We start from the raw sequence: 16,320 nt of genomic DNA, 5'->3' as shown, positions 1-16,320 counted from the left end.
GATTTCTCTCGGTCAAATAAATAAATAAAATCTTTAAAAAAAAAAAAGAAAAAGCTAGAAACATTGCAAGAATTACCAAAATGTTACAGAAACAAAGTGAGCAAAGGCTGTTGAGGAAAAAAAAAAAACTTCAATAAATTTGCTAAATGAACAGTTGTCACAAACCTTCAATTTATAAAAAACACATTATCAGCAGAGCATAATAAAGTCCAATAAAAGTCCCTATGACCATGCTAAGTGACTGACATAAATTTTCACCAATTGTTGCTAGAACCCAGTTTGTTAAATATAATTTTCCCATTTTAGAGTTGAAGAAACCAAGATTTAGAGAGACTAAGTAGCTTGTCCAAGACCATAAATAATAAGCAGACCAGCTTTGGTCCAGGATTTGTGTGTGTGTGTGTGTGTGTGTGTGTGTGTGTGTGTGTGTGTGTGATGGGAAATCTTCCTCTTTTTTTCACTCCTCCTTGATATATTTCTCTATTTTCATAGTTATCAAATTCTGTTATCCAATTCTAGAATCTTTATTCCTCTACCTCCTCTCAAAAATTTCATTTGACTTTATTATTGCATCTATGTAATTTATTATTGTTCTTTTGTTAAAAGAAAATTTGAGAGTTGTTAGACTTGGTAAAGACTAGAACTGTTTCGATCTTAAATTAAAAACCTAGATGGCAATCTATACTATGGATGTATTTCATGCTGAAAACTATTTCCTGATTATGATCCAATCTTCACGAATACAGTACAGTCTAGGAGTGGGAGGACATGAGGGTCCATATAATTAGGAGGATGAGAACAAAGATAATGAATGTTCTAGGATGGATGTGCAATTTTGGTGGTTCTTATATCTTCACTCTCCCTTGGGAAGGTCTTTCAGGGTGGGTGCCTTGCACACATGGTAGAGTGGAAAGTGCCATGTCCTGGCAATCAGAACACTTGCAACCTGAGGTCCCTTACATGACTAACTGTCGTCTCAAGTTGGTACATCACTTTCCTTCTCTAGACCTCAAACCAAGGACGTTACAGTCGTAATAACCTTGGACGTAAACTATTCCACCATTCTGATTCACTGAACAAGGACACCTGGAGGAGGGGACTTCTGGGGCTGAAATTTGGGCAGCCTGCCAAGCTGGGCTCTCCCTGTTGGAACAAACTGCTGTCTCTTCCAAATTTTTAAAATAGGCTACTTTCAATAAGAATATGAATGTCCCATGTGCCTACCAAAAGAGATGCTTTTTAAATTCTCATAAATTTATGTGTGGTTAGCCTTTGTATTGCCCTTAATGATCTCTGCTCATTGTCTCTAGGAAAATGGGAGTGAGACCTGAACAAGTATTATCCTCTCCTCCTGAACCATGGATTAATATAATGTTCATTTCCTTCTAATTGAGTACAAGCATGTGGTAACAGCAGCAATGCTTTATGCTCATAAAAGCATCACCTAACGTTCACTCATTGTTAGTGACATTCTCCCTCTTATACCTAATGTCTGAGATTAACTTCCTTTCAGAAGGAACAAGTCAATAGGAGGTCTGAGGGGAATGTTTAGGGAAACATTGGTCAGACAACTTCTGTTCTAGGCCTTGGGAGAAACATTCTTTGCCTTGGTGTCTTTTCTGGCTTCTCATCATCAGAAGAGTAAGACCTTATCATTTCAAATGAAGGTCTGAACTAGGGGATGAGAGCATGAAGGGGTCTGTTCTTTGGTGGTGGGTGGGGATAGCCAAACAAAAAGTATCCACAGACCCCACAGGTGCCCAGAAAGGCATATTAGAATTGGGGTTCCACTCACTGTGTGGGACCAGAACATCAGCTTTTTTTTTTTTTAAGATTTTATTTATTTATTTGTCAGAGAGAGAGAGGGAGAGAGAGAAAGCACAGGTAGACAGAATGGCAGGCAGAGGCAGAGGGAGAAGCAGGTTCCCTGACGAGCAAGGAGCCCGATGCGGGACTCGATCCCAGGACGCTGGGATCAGGACCTGAGCCGAAGGCAGCTGCTTAACCAACTGAGCCACCCAGGCGTCCCAGAACATCAGCTTTTAAGAAGAGTATTTATTTGCTGGCTTTGTGCCCTTTGCAGATTTCACTCAGGAATCTGTGACATCACCTACTCGTCACCCACCTATAAGCTTCACTACATCTGATCCTTGTTAGTTTGAACTCAAGTAATATAAGTAACTATTCAGAATTACCTGTGTCAATTTTGTAAGGATAAAGTCTTTTTTTGTGTGTGTGAGAATAAAGTTTTGACCACTGGGATCCCTGCTAATGTAAACTCTATCATACCCATGGGCTAAGCACTTCCATTTTTTAAATTTTTTACTATCTCTAGGTACTCTTTTGCTTACAGGGTGACAAGCTAGTAGAATACCAATACAGAGTTAATATTCTACTTCTGAGTTTTGTGGTAATTTTTTCTTTCAAAACCAAGTACTTACTTTTGAATAGTAATGATAATAGTAGCTGTTACTGTGTTAGTCTACAGGGGCTACCATAATAAAATAGAATTTGTTTTCTTACAGTTCTAAAGGCTAGAAGTCTCACATCAAGTTGTCAACAGGATTAGTTTCTTCCACGACCTCTCTCCATGGCCTGCAGATGGCTAGTCTCTCACTGTGTCTTCACATGTTTGGTTTTTGTGAACAAGTGCCCCAGTGTCTTCTGTTCTAATCTCCAATCATACTGGGTTAGGGCCCATCCTAAAGACCTGATTTTAATTTTATCACCTCTTAAATGACATTATCTGCAAATAGAGCTACATTCTAGGGTATTGGGAGCTAGGGCTTCAATGTATAAATTTTAGAAAACACAATTTCCTCTATAACAGACAACATTCTGGTTGTTGTTTTTTTCTGCCAGATACAATTCTAATCACTTAAAACAAATTAAATCCAGCGGTCCTCAAACACAGCTCTGCTGACATTTGGATGAGCTAATTCTTTGTTAGGGTGGGTAGGAGACTATCCTGTGCATTGCAGTGTGTTTAGTATCAACCCTTGATTCTACCAGTAGATGTCAGTTGTACCTCCTGCCCTATTTAGTGACACCAAATATTGTCTCCAGACATTATCAAATCCTCCCTGGGGGACAAAACGGTCCCTATTAAAATCCTTTATTCAGTCTAATCTTTAGCACAACATTACAAGTTAGCTTTCAATATCCCCAATTTATAGAAAAAGATACCAAGGTCAAGAGAAGGTGAATGGCCGGTCAAGGTCATGTGGAGATTAATTGGCAGAGCCAAGATTTGAACCTTGATTATTTTTTCATGACATTAAGCTGCTCATTAGGGGTTGCCCTACACCTCTTCAACCTTCAACTGTCTCTGATCTAGTTAACTCAAGCTCTGAAATATTGGTCTCAGACTAATCAGTAATTAACCATTTGATGATACTTTTTAATCTCTTTGGGAAGTCCAAACTATAAATTTATTTCCCCAAATACAGACCTATTGGTATTGCTGATTGTCAGCCTGACATCACACTAACACTACCCCCTAGAATGGCCTTTAAAAGGAATGCCCGGATGGCTCACTCAACAGAACGTGCAACACTTGACCTCATAGTCATGAGTTTGAGCCCCACATTGGGCATTGAGCTTACTTTAAAAAAATAAGTAAGTAAATGCTAAAATGGTCATTAATAATTGAGAACTGGACTGTAGAATACATTGCAAGAATAATAGATTCTAAGCCTTCACTTAATCCATCACCCCTACAACGTATGAAAGCCAATTTTAAAGAAGAAAAAGGAAATCAGAGAATTTGGGATATTGGCCTTTGACTCCACAAAGAATTAGGAAAAGAATTAAAAACAGAATTAGAAGGCCTTGTGAGAAATTGTTTAAATATAAAAAAGCTTGCACAGTGCACCCCAGAAAATGTGACAACTTCACAGTGATGCCCATTTTTTCTTAAGAGCCTATGGGCTCATCACATCTTACTTGAACTTCTAATAACCTCCAGAGAGGAGAGAAAACTAAACGATTGTGCAAGTGTTTATACTATGGTGTTCTGGGGGAGATCCCTTCCTTACTCTCAAGAGGTAATCTTTGCTTCCCCACCATGAAGCACAAGACTTGATTAACTTTATCCTAGCATACCAATAAATGTCGTATTGGCCATAAAAACAGTCAGCTCTAGTATAAATCCAACTCTAGTATTTAATTCCTTGACCTTCCATGTCAGAGATTCCCACAAGCAAGCTACATGCCCTGTGAAGTGTTTCCGTTTTATTGGCTCTAAATTTACCGTCTGATCACTTTGTAGCTCCTACACTCAAATTGTGCTATGAGACAACATAAAAAAGGACTGTTCCAGAGACCTTCATATTTTGGAACATCTTTATCTATCCTACTCTGACTGTTCCCTCTGTCCCAACTCTTCCATATGATAATGAATCTCCTAAGGCAGATGTGAATTTTTTTTTTTTTTTACAGACTTGAAGCAAATGAGAGAAAATCTTCATTTCGATTGAGAATGATACCAAGTTGAATCCTCTGGAATATTATTTCTAATTTACCTATTATTTTATTCTAAACATAATAATTTACCTTAAAAAATTATAATCTCCTTTGCTCATGCCACAGTTTTTAAGGGTGCTCTCCAACAGAATGAACTTTGGAGGTAAGTTTTTTTTTTTAAGTTAACTATTCATAGAGACTGCTAGTAAAGTCATTGTTTATTTATAGGATTATATTTTAAACAGTCTAAAAATCTACCTATCCCTATTCCTCTTCCTCTTGAGAGGTTTCTCCTTTTACTGTTTTGAAATTTTATTTTTAATTTATCACAGGTTTTGTTTTTTGTTTGTTTGTTTGTTTGTTTGTTTTTTGAATTATAAATTTTACCAAGGAAAGAAGACATACTGGTCACTCTTGCCTAGGAGTATCTGTGCCTATGATTCTTCATGAAAGTATGTCAAAATCACTCCTGGGGATTTTCCTGAACTATGCCCTATGATTCTTCTCTCTGCAGAGATGCACATACACTGTGATATGCTCCCAATCACAGAGTTACTTTTACCAATGACAGCACATTGTATCTCTCCGTATGTCAGGGCTGCAAAATAATATTGAGAACCACTGGTCTGTATTAAAGAAAATGTATTTTGTGGAGTGGGATTTTTTAGAAGATGGAATTTTAATATTTTTCCCCTGAGTACTTTACCCTCTTCATATATATCCATACACATTCATCAGCACTATCCTCCTCTGGTTTTCCCATTCATCTTTAAGTATCCGGTCAGCAGTCTCCACTCTGGAACCCCTACTCCAGGTGACCTGGCAGAGTTGCTATCCTGGCCTCTGTGTTCTCATGGTACCTTGAGGTGAGTTTTTGATACCTGTACAAAACTGATTCAGTGTCTTTTCTCTCACTAGATTTTCAGATCTTAAAATTTAGGGATAATAGGGAGCTTAGATCCCTCATGCAAAGAAACATGCCCAGCATATAGAGGACACTCAATGAATGCCCATGAATGAATGGATGGAAATGAATGAATGAGTGAATGAATGACACTTTAGGGAAAGGACGGACTAAGAGAGAATTGAGAAATGTGTTGTGTGGACAAGAATGAGCAACTTGAAGACAACATGACGGGCCTTTAACATGGCTGAGGTAGAAGACTGAAGACACATTTGCTTCATAACTCTGCCTCTAGAAAGTTAGGAGAGGACAACAGACAAGAAAAAAAGTTGTTTTACTTTAAACCCCACAGTGTCAAGGTTGTTTCTTTAATCTGTGAGCCTCCAGCAGACTGTTCTCATTTTGGGTGAGAGAGTAAATGGTATTATTCCATCACTCTCCTTAGAATTACTGAGATGGAGAGAAATACAGGGTGAGCCTGGTGGTGGGTATTAAGGAGGGCACGTATTGCATGGAGCATTAGGTGTGGTGCATAAACAATGAAATTTGGAATGCTGAAAAAATATAAAATATAAATTTAAAAGAGAAAAAAACTATATATATATATATATATATATATATATATATATATATATATATGGCAAGCCAGAGGAGATGTTACTGGCAATAGGTTAAACATATTAAAGGTGGTCTGAAAATTTGATGAAAGCCTCAGGGTAAATGTTATTTTAATGTCAGATGCCACACCAACAAGAAGACAAGAAGACTAAATCCTAGAACTTCAGAAAAAATAATGAAAAGGATTTGAAAATGTTGTTGTTTTTAATAATAATTTAAAAAAAGAATAATGTTGTCATTTAATTCTCAAAACTGAAGCAACCTGACAGACCCCATAAAGAACAGAGTATCAAGAAGAGATGGAGACTCCTTTTGCTCCACACATGGTGGTGACGGAGGGAAATGTTCTCTCCCCATTTACCTCTCTACCAGAATAAATGCCAGGGAAGAATTCAGGACTCCATGTGTGGGTACACACACACACACACACACACACACACACATATTCCTTAAATCTTACCAGATTTTACAGATAATTACTTACTCAGCTGTCCAAGGCTAGTGAAAATTAAGATGGTCCTCACCATTGGGAAAGACAATTTGGTTCCTCCTGAAAAATATTTAAAACATGCATGTGAACTTTCCCTCCGTGGCTGGGAATCTTACGTCTCCTCCCGATACCCTATTTTCATTCTTTGAATCCTAGAGCTCCTTAAAAGCCAGATGGTGGTGGGGGAGGCCACAAAGTTGGTCAAGTCACAAATTAGGAGAAATTTCTGTTATGCTTAGAGAACCCTTGGGTAAGGGTTACACAGGGGTTACACAGGGTTACACACCTGCCTGAGGCATGAAATTGGAAAGTAGAGGAGAGAACACAGGGAGGAAACTCTCCAATTTAGGAAGAGTGAAAGGAGCAGGGAACCAGGAAACCAGGGAAGGTGAGAAAAGGAGTAATTTAAGAAACATTTGTGGGTTCTCCTCCACATCACTAGCAGCAAGTGGGTATCTAGATTGAAATGGCAAAGGCATGGGGGGGGGCTCTTTCCCCCCTCACCTGCTTGAGTTCCTATCTACAAATCACAGAACTGGGCAAAATACCTTGCTAGAATTTGTGTTCAATTATTATCACAAAATTTAATAGAGGGATGAAAAACTCATGGCATTGAGGTGTCCCTGTCAGAATTCAAATTCCCAGATATGGTCAAAGCTCATTTTGCTTCTCTGTTATCTGGCTGTTTCTTGAAATCCTCTTGAGAGAATGTGTGACTTTTAGAATGACTTGGTGGATGGTAAAATAAATGGAATCTGTGAATTTGCCCTCTCTCCTAGGGACAATGCCCACGCTGAGGAATTGAGCAAAGCGAATCTGAAACTGGGGCTCGGAGTGACCACTAGCAAAAGAGAAGGAGTCCAATGTAAAGAGCACCCAAGGAGAGCATACCCTGTGATCTGTCACTGACTGTGGCAGAGACTGCTCTTTGCTGGCCAACACTGCTCATTTCCCTCCTGGGCATGAGCTAGGCTACCGTTGCCAGCCTCCTTTGTTGTTAAATGTGACCATAGGACAGAGTACTGACCAATGAGATGTGAATAGAAGTGTATTTGCCATTTCTATGCCTGGCTCATAAAAATGAACTCTTTCCCTGTGTACTAGCTGAATGAAGGTGACAGGATGGAAGCCTCTGGAGTAGGGCACAACCACATAGTAGATACAAGATTGCCCCTCCCTGACTGAAAACACAGGCCCCTGAACCCTGTGTGACAGTGAAATATTTATTGGTTAAACTGCTTGTATTTAAGGGTTTGTTAGTGCAGTGTTACCTCATATATGTTAACCAGATTGACTATGCTTAGGCTATATCTCGTGGCTTCAGGTTCTTCATCTGGAAGAACTGCTCTCTACCTTATTCTCACTAGGACAATGTGGAGTTCTTTTTTTTTTAAGATTTTATTTATTTATTTGACATACAGAGATCACAAGTAGGCAGAGAGACAGGGACAGAGAGAGGGGGAGGCAGGCTCCCCGCTGAGCAGAGAGACCAATGTGGGACTCCATCCCAGGACTCTGAGACCATGGCCTGAGCCGAAGGCAGAGGCTTAACTCACTGAGCCACCCAGGCGCCCACTATGTGGGGTTCTAGCAAGTGAAAGAATAAACCAATCGAAGGTTTGAAACACGTGAAGTGGGATATGAGGCATATTGCTTTGAATGTGCTGTACCCTAACACAATCTCCTTGTGTCCAACGTTTTCAGCCTTCTGTTTGCCATCCTGCTGGGCGTCACCTAGAGCCCAGCTCTTCTCTGCAGTGGGGAGCATTTGATTCCCAAACATAACTAGAAGACAGGATATTTCTGCTTAGTCATTTTTTTGGTGACCCGGGTGACACTTAATGGCAAAAGAATTCACCAGATTTCTTCCTGACAACAGATTTTGGTTTCGTTTGTTTTGAGAAAAACAAGTAAGAAAGCAGGTTACTCCAGACACATAACAAGGGCACCACTGCTGACCAAGAAGTATTTCCAAGACCTTTTTTCCAGGGGTGAGAGTAAGCAGAGTCATCTTCTCTGGAAAGTCTCTGGCTGCTGCCATGATTCTGGAATAGGCAAGGCAAAGACTGCCACCTCATCCTTTTTTTTTTTTTTTTCTAACATATAATGTATTATTTGTTTCAGGGGTACAGGTCTATAATTTATCAGTCTTACACACCATTCACAGCACTAACCACAGCACATACCTTCCCCAAAGTCATCACCCAGCCGCCCCATCCCTCCCACCCCATCCCCTCACACAACCCTCGATTTGTTTCCTGAGATTAAGTCTCTTATGGTTTGTTTCCCTCTCTGGCTCCATCTTGTTTCATTTTTCCCTCTCTTTCCCTATGATTCTCTGTCTTGTTTCTCAAATTCTTCATATCAGTGAGATCATAATTGATAATTATCTTTCTCTGATTGACTTATTTCACTTAGCATATTACTCTCTAATTCCATCCACGTCATTGCAAATGGAGAGATTTCATTTTGAAGGCTGCATAGAATTCCATATTTTATATATACTTATATATACCAATATAGATATAGATATAGATATCTTCTTTATCTTCTATATTCATCTTCTTTATTCATCTGCTGATGGACATTGAGGCTCTTTCCATAGTTTGGCTATTGTGGACATTGCTGCTATAAACATTCAGGTGCATGTGCCCCTTTGGATCACTACATTTGTATCTTTAGGGTAAATACTCAGTAGTGCAATTGCTGGGTCAAAGGGTAGCTCTATTTCAACTTTTTAAAGAACCTCCATACTTTTTTCCAGAGTAGCCTCACCAGCTTGCATTCACACCAACAATGTAGGAGAGTTCCCCTTTCTCCACATCCTCACCAACACCTGTCATTTCCTGACTCATTAATTTTAGCCATTCTGACTGGTGTGATGTGTTATCTCACTGTGATTTTGATTTGTATCTCCCTGATGCTGAGTGATGTTGAGCACTTTTTCATGTGTCCATTGGCATTTGGATGTCTTCTTGCCAAAATGTCTCTTCATGTCTTCTGCCCATTTCTTGATTGGATTCTTTGTACTTTGGGTGTTGAGTTTGGTAAGTTCTTTATAGCTTTTGGATACTAGCCCTTTATCTGATATGTCATTTGCAAATATCTTCTCCCAGTCTGTCAGTTGTCTTTTGGTTTTGTTGACTGTTCACTTTGCTGTGCAAAAGCTTTTCATCTTGATGAAGTCCCAGTGGTTCATTTTTGCCCTTACTTCCCTTGTCTTGGTGATGTTTCTAGGAAGAAGTTGCTGTGGCTGAAGTAGAAGAGGTTGCTGCCTGTGTTCTCATCAAGAATTTTGATGGATTCTTGTTTCATATTGAGTTCTTTCATCCATTTTGAGTCTATTTTCATGTGTGGTGTAAGGAAATGGTCCAGTTTCATTCTTCTGCTTGTGTTTGTCCAATTTTCCCATCACCATTAGTTGAAGACACTGTCTTTTTTCCATTGCAAATTCTTTCCTGCCTTGTCGAGATTAGTTGACCATAGAGTTGAGGGCCCATTTCTGGGCTCTCTATTCTGTTCCATTGATCTATGTGTCTGTTTTTGTGCCAGTACCATACTGTCTTGATGATGACAGCTTTGTAATAGAGCTTGAAGTCTGGAATTGTGATGCCACCAACTTTGGATTTTCTTTTTCAACATTCCTCTAGCTGTTCGGGGTCTCCTGGTTCCATATAAATTTTAGGATTATTTGTTCAATTTCTTTGGAAAAAGTAGATGGTATTTTGATAGGGATTGCATTAAATGTGCAGATTGCTCTAGATAGCATAGACATTTTCACAATCTTTGTTCTTCCAATCCATGAGCATGGAATGTTTTCCAATTTCTTTGGATCTTCCTCAATTCTTTTCATTAGTACTCTATTGTTTTCTGAGTACAGATTCTTTGCCTCTTTGGTTAGGTTTATTCCTAGGTATCTTATGGTTTTGGGTGCAATTGTAAATGAGATCAACTCCTTAATTTCTTTTTCTTCTGTCTTGTTGTTTGTGTACAGAAATGCAACTGATTTCTGTGCATTGATTTTATATTCTGACATTTTACTGAATACCTGTATGAGTTCTAGCAGTTTTGGAGTGGAGTCTTTTGGATTTTCTACATAAAGTATCATGTCATCTGCAAAGAGTAAGAGTTTGACTCCTTTGCCCACTGGGATGCCTTCAATTTCTTTTTGTTGTCTGATTGCTGAGGCTAGTACTAGTTCTAGCCTAGTACTATGTTGAATGGCAGTGGTGATAGTGGATAGCCCTGCCATGTTCCTGACCTTAGGGGAAAAGCTCTCAGTTTTTCCCCATTGAGAATAATATTCGCTGTGTGTTTTTCATAGATGGCTTTGATGATATTGAGGTATATACCCTCCATCCCTACACTGTGAAGAATTTTAATCATGAAAGGATACTGTACTTTGTGAAATGCTTTTTCAGCATCTATTGAGAGTATCATATGGTTCTTGTTCTTTCTTTTATTAATGTATCACATTGATTGATTTGCAGTTGCTGAACCAACCTTGCAGCCAAGGAATAAATCCCACTTGGTCGTGGTGAATAATCATTTTGATGTACTGTTGGATCCTATTGGTTAGTATTTTGGTGAGAATTTTTCATCCATGTTCATCAAGGATATTGGTCTGTAATTCTCCTTTTTGATGGGGTCATTTTCTGGCTTTGGGGTCAAGGTAATGCTGGCCTCATAAAATGAGTTTGGAAGTTTTCATTCCATTTCTGTTTTTTTATTTTTATTTATTTATTTAGTTAGTTTTTAATTTTTTATTTATTTTTAAAATTTCTTTTCAGTGTTCCATAATTCATTGTTTATGCACCACGCCCAGTGCTCCATTTCTATTTTTAGAATAGTTTCAGGAGACTAGGTATTAATTCTTCTAAAAATGTTTGGTAGACTTCCCATGGGAAGCCATCTGGCCCTGAGCTCTTGTTTGTTGGGAGATTTTTGATGACTGCTTCAATCTCCTTACGGGTTATGGGTCAGTTCAGGTTTTCTATTTCTTCCTGGCTCAGTTTTGGTAGTTTATACATCTCTAGGAATGCCTCCATTTTTTTCAGATTGTCAAATTTTCTGGGGTATAGTTGCTCATAATATGTTCTTATAATTGTTTGTATTGCTTTGGTATTGGTTGTGATCTCTCCTCCTTCATTTATGATTTTATTAATTGGGTCCTTTCTCTTTTCTTTTTGATAAGTCTGGCCAAGGGTTTATCTATCTTATGAATTCTTTCAAAGAACCACCTCCTGGTTTCATTGATTTGCTCTACTGTTCTTTTGGCTTTGATTTCATTGATTTCTGCTCTGATCATTATTATTTCTCTTCTCCTGCTGGGTTTAGGCTTTCTTTGCTCTTCTTTCGACAGCTCCTTTATGTGTAGGGTTAGTTTGTGTATTTGAGACCATTCTTGTTTCTTTAGAAAGGCTTATATTGCTGTATACTTTCCTCCCCAGACTGCCTTTGCTGCATCCCAAAGATTTCAAACAGTTGTATTTTCATTTAATTTTTTTCCATGAATCTTTTTAATTCTTCCTTAATTTCCTGGTTGACCCATTCATTCTTTAGTAGGATGCTTTTTAGCCTCCATGTATTTAAGCTGTTTCCAACTTTCCTCTTGTGGTTGAGTTCTAGTTTCAAAGCATTGTGGTCTGAAAATATGCAGGGAATGATCCTAATCTTTTAGTACTGGATGAGACCTGATTCGTGACCCAGGATGTGATCTATTCTGAGGAATGTTCAATCTGCACCAGAGAAGAATGTGTATTCTGTTGCTTTGGGATGGAATGTTCTGAATATATCTGTGATGTCCATCTGGTCCAGTGTGTCATTTAAAGCCTTTATTTCCTTGTTGACCTTTTGCTTAGATGATCTGTCCATTTCAGTGAGGGGGGTGTTCAAGTCCCCTACTATTATTGTATTAGTGTTGGTGTATTTCTTTGATTTTGTTATTAATTGGTTTATATAATTGGCTGCTCCCATATTAGGGGCATAGTTATTTAAAACTGTTAGATATTCTTGTTGAACAAACCCTTTAAGTATAATATAATATCCTTCCTCATCTCTTATTGCAGTCTTTGGCTTAAAATTTAATTTATCTGATATAACAATTGCCACCCCAACTTTCTTTTGATGTCCATTAGCATGGTAAATCATTTTCCACCCCTCACTTTAAATCTGGAGGTGTCTTGGGTCTAAAATGAGTTTCTAGCAGACAGCATATTGATGGGTCTTGTTTTTTTGTTGTTTTTTTTTAATCCATTCTGATACCCTGTGTCTTTTGATTGTGGCACTTAGCCCATTATATTCAGGGTAACTATTGAAAGATATTAATTTAGTGCCATTTTATTGCCTGGAAGGTGACTGTTACTGTTGTCTCTGTTCCTTTCTGGCCTGTTACTTTTAGGCTCTTTCTTTGCTCAGAGGATACTGAATTGGGTTTCAAGAGGATATTGAAAGGGGTTTCAACATTTCCTGTAGGTTTGCTTTGGTGTTTGCAAATTCTTTTAGTTTTTGTTTGTCCTGGAAGCTTTTTTATTTCTCTTTCTATTTTCAATGACAGCCTAGCTGTATATAGTATTCTTGGCTGCATAATTTTCTGGTTTAGTGCTCTGAATATATCATGCCAATCTTTCCTGGCCTGCCAGGTCTCTATGGATAGGTCTGCTGCCAATCTAATTTTTCTACCATTGTATATTATAGAACTCCTGTCCAGAGCTGCTTTCATGATTTTCTCTTTGTCTCTGAGACTTGTAAGTTTACTATTAGATGACAGGATGTTACCTATTTTATTAATTTTGAGGGGGGTTCTCTTTGCCTCCTGGATTTTGATGTTTGTTCCCTTCACCAAATTAAGGAAATTCTCTGCTATAATTTGTTCCATTATACCTTCTACCCCTCTATCTCTTTTTTCCTCATCTGGGATCCCAATTATTCTAATATTATTTCATCTTATGGTATTACTTATCTTTCAAATTCTCCCCTCATGATCCAGTAGTTATTTATCTCCTTTTCCTCAGCTTCTTTACTATCTATCAAGAGCCATCAAGCCTCCCTCAAAAAAAATTGAAAAATCCAGAATACACCAGCTCTCTTTACACCTTAAAGAACTGGAGAATGAACAACAAATTAAGCCAACCCCACTCACAAGAAGGGAAATAATCAAGATTAGAGCAGAGATCAATGATATATAAAATAGAGACACTGTAGAACACATCAACAAAACTAGAAGCTGGTTTTTCGAAAGAATCAATAAGATCGATAATCCATTGGCCAAACTAATCCAAAAGAAAAGATAGAGGACCAAATTAATAAAATTATGAATGAAAAGGGAGAGATCATGACTAACACCAAGGAAATAGAAACAATCATCAGAAATTATTATCAACAGCTATATGCAAATAAGTTAAGCAACCTAGACAAAATGGATGCATTCTTGGAAACCTATAAACTTCCAAAACTGAATCAGGAAGAAATTGAAAACCTGAATAGACCAATATCTAGTAACAAGATTAAAGCATTGATTAAAACCTCCCAAAAAACAAGAGCCTAGGACCTGATGGATTCCCTGGAGAATTCTACCAGACTTTCAAAGAAGAAATAATACTTATTCTCCTAAAGCTGTTTCAAAAAATAGAAACAGGAAGAAAACTTACAGACTCTTTTATGAAGGCAGCATTACCCTGATCCTCAAACCAGGCAAGGACCCCACCAAAAAGGAGAATTTCAGACCAATATCCCTGATGAATTTGGATGCTAAGATTCTCAACAAGGCCGTAGCTAATAGGATCCAACAGTACATTAAAAAGATTATCCACCATGACCAGGTGGGATTTATCCATGGAATGCAAGGGTGGTATAACATTTTTAAATTGATCAGTGTGATAGAACAAATCAATAAGAGAAGAGAGAAGAACGACATGATCTTCTCAGTTGATCCAGAAATAACTTGACAAGATACAGCATCCTTTCCTAATTAAAACGATTCAAAGTATAGGGATAGAAGGAACATGCCTCAACTTCATAAACTCTATCTATGAAAAACCCATAGTGAATATCATCCTCAATGGGGAAAAGCTGACAGCTTTCCCTTTGAGATCAGGAACATGACAAGGGCACTCACTCTTGCCACGGTTGTTCAACATTGTACTGGAAGTCCTAGCAACATCAATCAGACAACAAAAAGAAATAAAATGTATTCAAATTGGCAATGAAGAAGTCAAACTCTCTCTCTTCACAGATTACATGATACTTTATATGGAAAACCCAGAAGACTCCACCCCCAAACTACTAGAACTCATACAGCAACTCAGTAATGTGGCAGGATACAAAATCAGTGCACAGAAATCAGTTGCTTTCTTATACACTATCAATGAAAATATAGAAAGGGAAACTAGAAAATCAATTCCATTTACTATAGCACCAAGAACCATAAGATATCTGGGAATAAACCTAACCAAGGAGGTAAAGATCTGTACTCAAGGAACTACAGAACACTCATGAAACAAACTGAAGAAGACACAAAAAGATGGAAGACCATTCCATGCTCATGGGTCAGAAGAATAAACATTTGAAAATGTCTATACTGCCTATAGCAATCTATACTTTCAATGCTATCTTTACCAAAATTCCACCAGCATTTTTCAAAGAGCTGGAACAAACAATCCTAAAATTTGTATGGAACCAGAAGAGACCCCACATTGCTAAGGAAATGTTGAAAAGGAAAAACAAAACTGGGGGCATCACGTTGCCTGATTTCAAGCTTTACTACAAAGCTGAGATCACCAAGACAGCATGGTACTGGCACAAAAACAGACACATAGACACGTGGAACAGACTAGAGAGCCCAGATATGGACCCTCAACTCTATGGTGAAATAGTCTTCGACAAAGCTGGAATATATATACAGTGGAAAAAAGACAGTCTCTTCAATAAATGGTGCTGGAAAATTGGTCTTCTATGTCACTAATTTGCTCTTCTATCTCATTTATCCTAACATTAAGAGACTGCATTTTTTATTGTACCTTATTAATAGCTTTTTTTATTTTGACTTTGTAAGATTTTAGTTTTTATTTCTCCTGAAAGAGATTTTATTTCTCCAGAAAGTGATTCTCTAGTATCTTCTATGCTTTTTTCAAGCCCAGCTAGCACCTTTATAATTGTGATTCTGAACTCTATTTCTGACATCTTACTAATGTCTGTATTGATTAGGTCCCTAGCCATCAGTATTGCCTCTTGTTCTTTTTTTTGAGGTGAGTTTTTCTGCCTTGCCATTTTTTCCAGAGAAGAATAGATGAATGAAAGAGACAAAATGCTAAAAGGGTAAGAATGACCCCAGGGAGACACTAACCGAAATACACTAACCAAATCAGAAGAGACCCATAATGTGGGGAGACGAAAGGAAAAAGGAGAAAAAAAAAAAGACTAGACTGGTGAATAGAACAGAGCCACACATTTGATTTTGGGTGTTTTTGGTATGTTAGATGAAACTGCCTCCCAAAATTTTAAAGAAAGACAAACTTGTAAATATATACAAAATAAGGGTAAACACAATGAAAAGACTGAATATGACTGTAATAATGAAAATTAAAAAAAGATTTTTAAAAAGGGATTGATAAGATAAGTTGGTTGAAGAAAGAAAAAATAAATAAGTAAAAAGGAAAGAATGTGATCAGGCTGGAGACTAGAACAAAGCCATATACTAGATTTAAGGTATATATTGGTCCGTTAGAAGAAATTGTCTCCCAAAAACTTTGAAGAAAGAAGAACTTGTATGTATACAAGAAATAAAATTAAATACAATGAAGGGATAGAATATGACTATAACAATGACAATTTTAAAAGATTTTTA

This window comes from Lutra lutra, chromosome 2, assembly GCF_902655055.1.
Source record: "Lutra lutra chromosome 2, mLutLut1.2, whole genome shotgun sequence".
NCBI lineage: Eukaryota > Metazoa > Chordata > Mammalia > Carnivora > Mustelidae > Lutra > Lutra lutra.
This window is presented reverse-complemented; position numbering follows the sequence as displayed.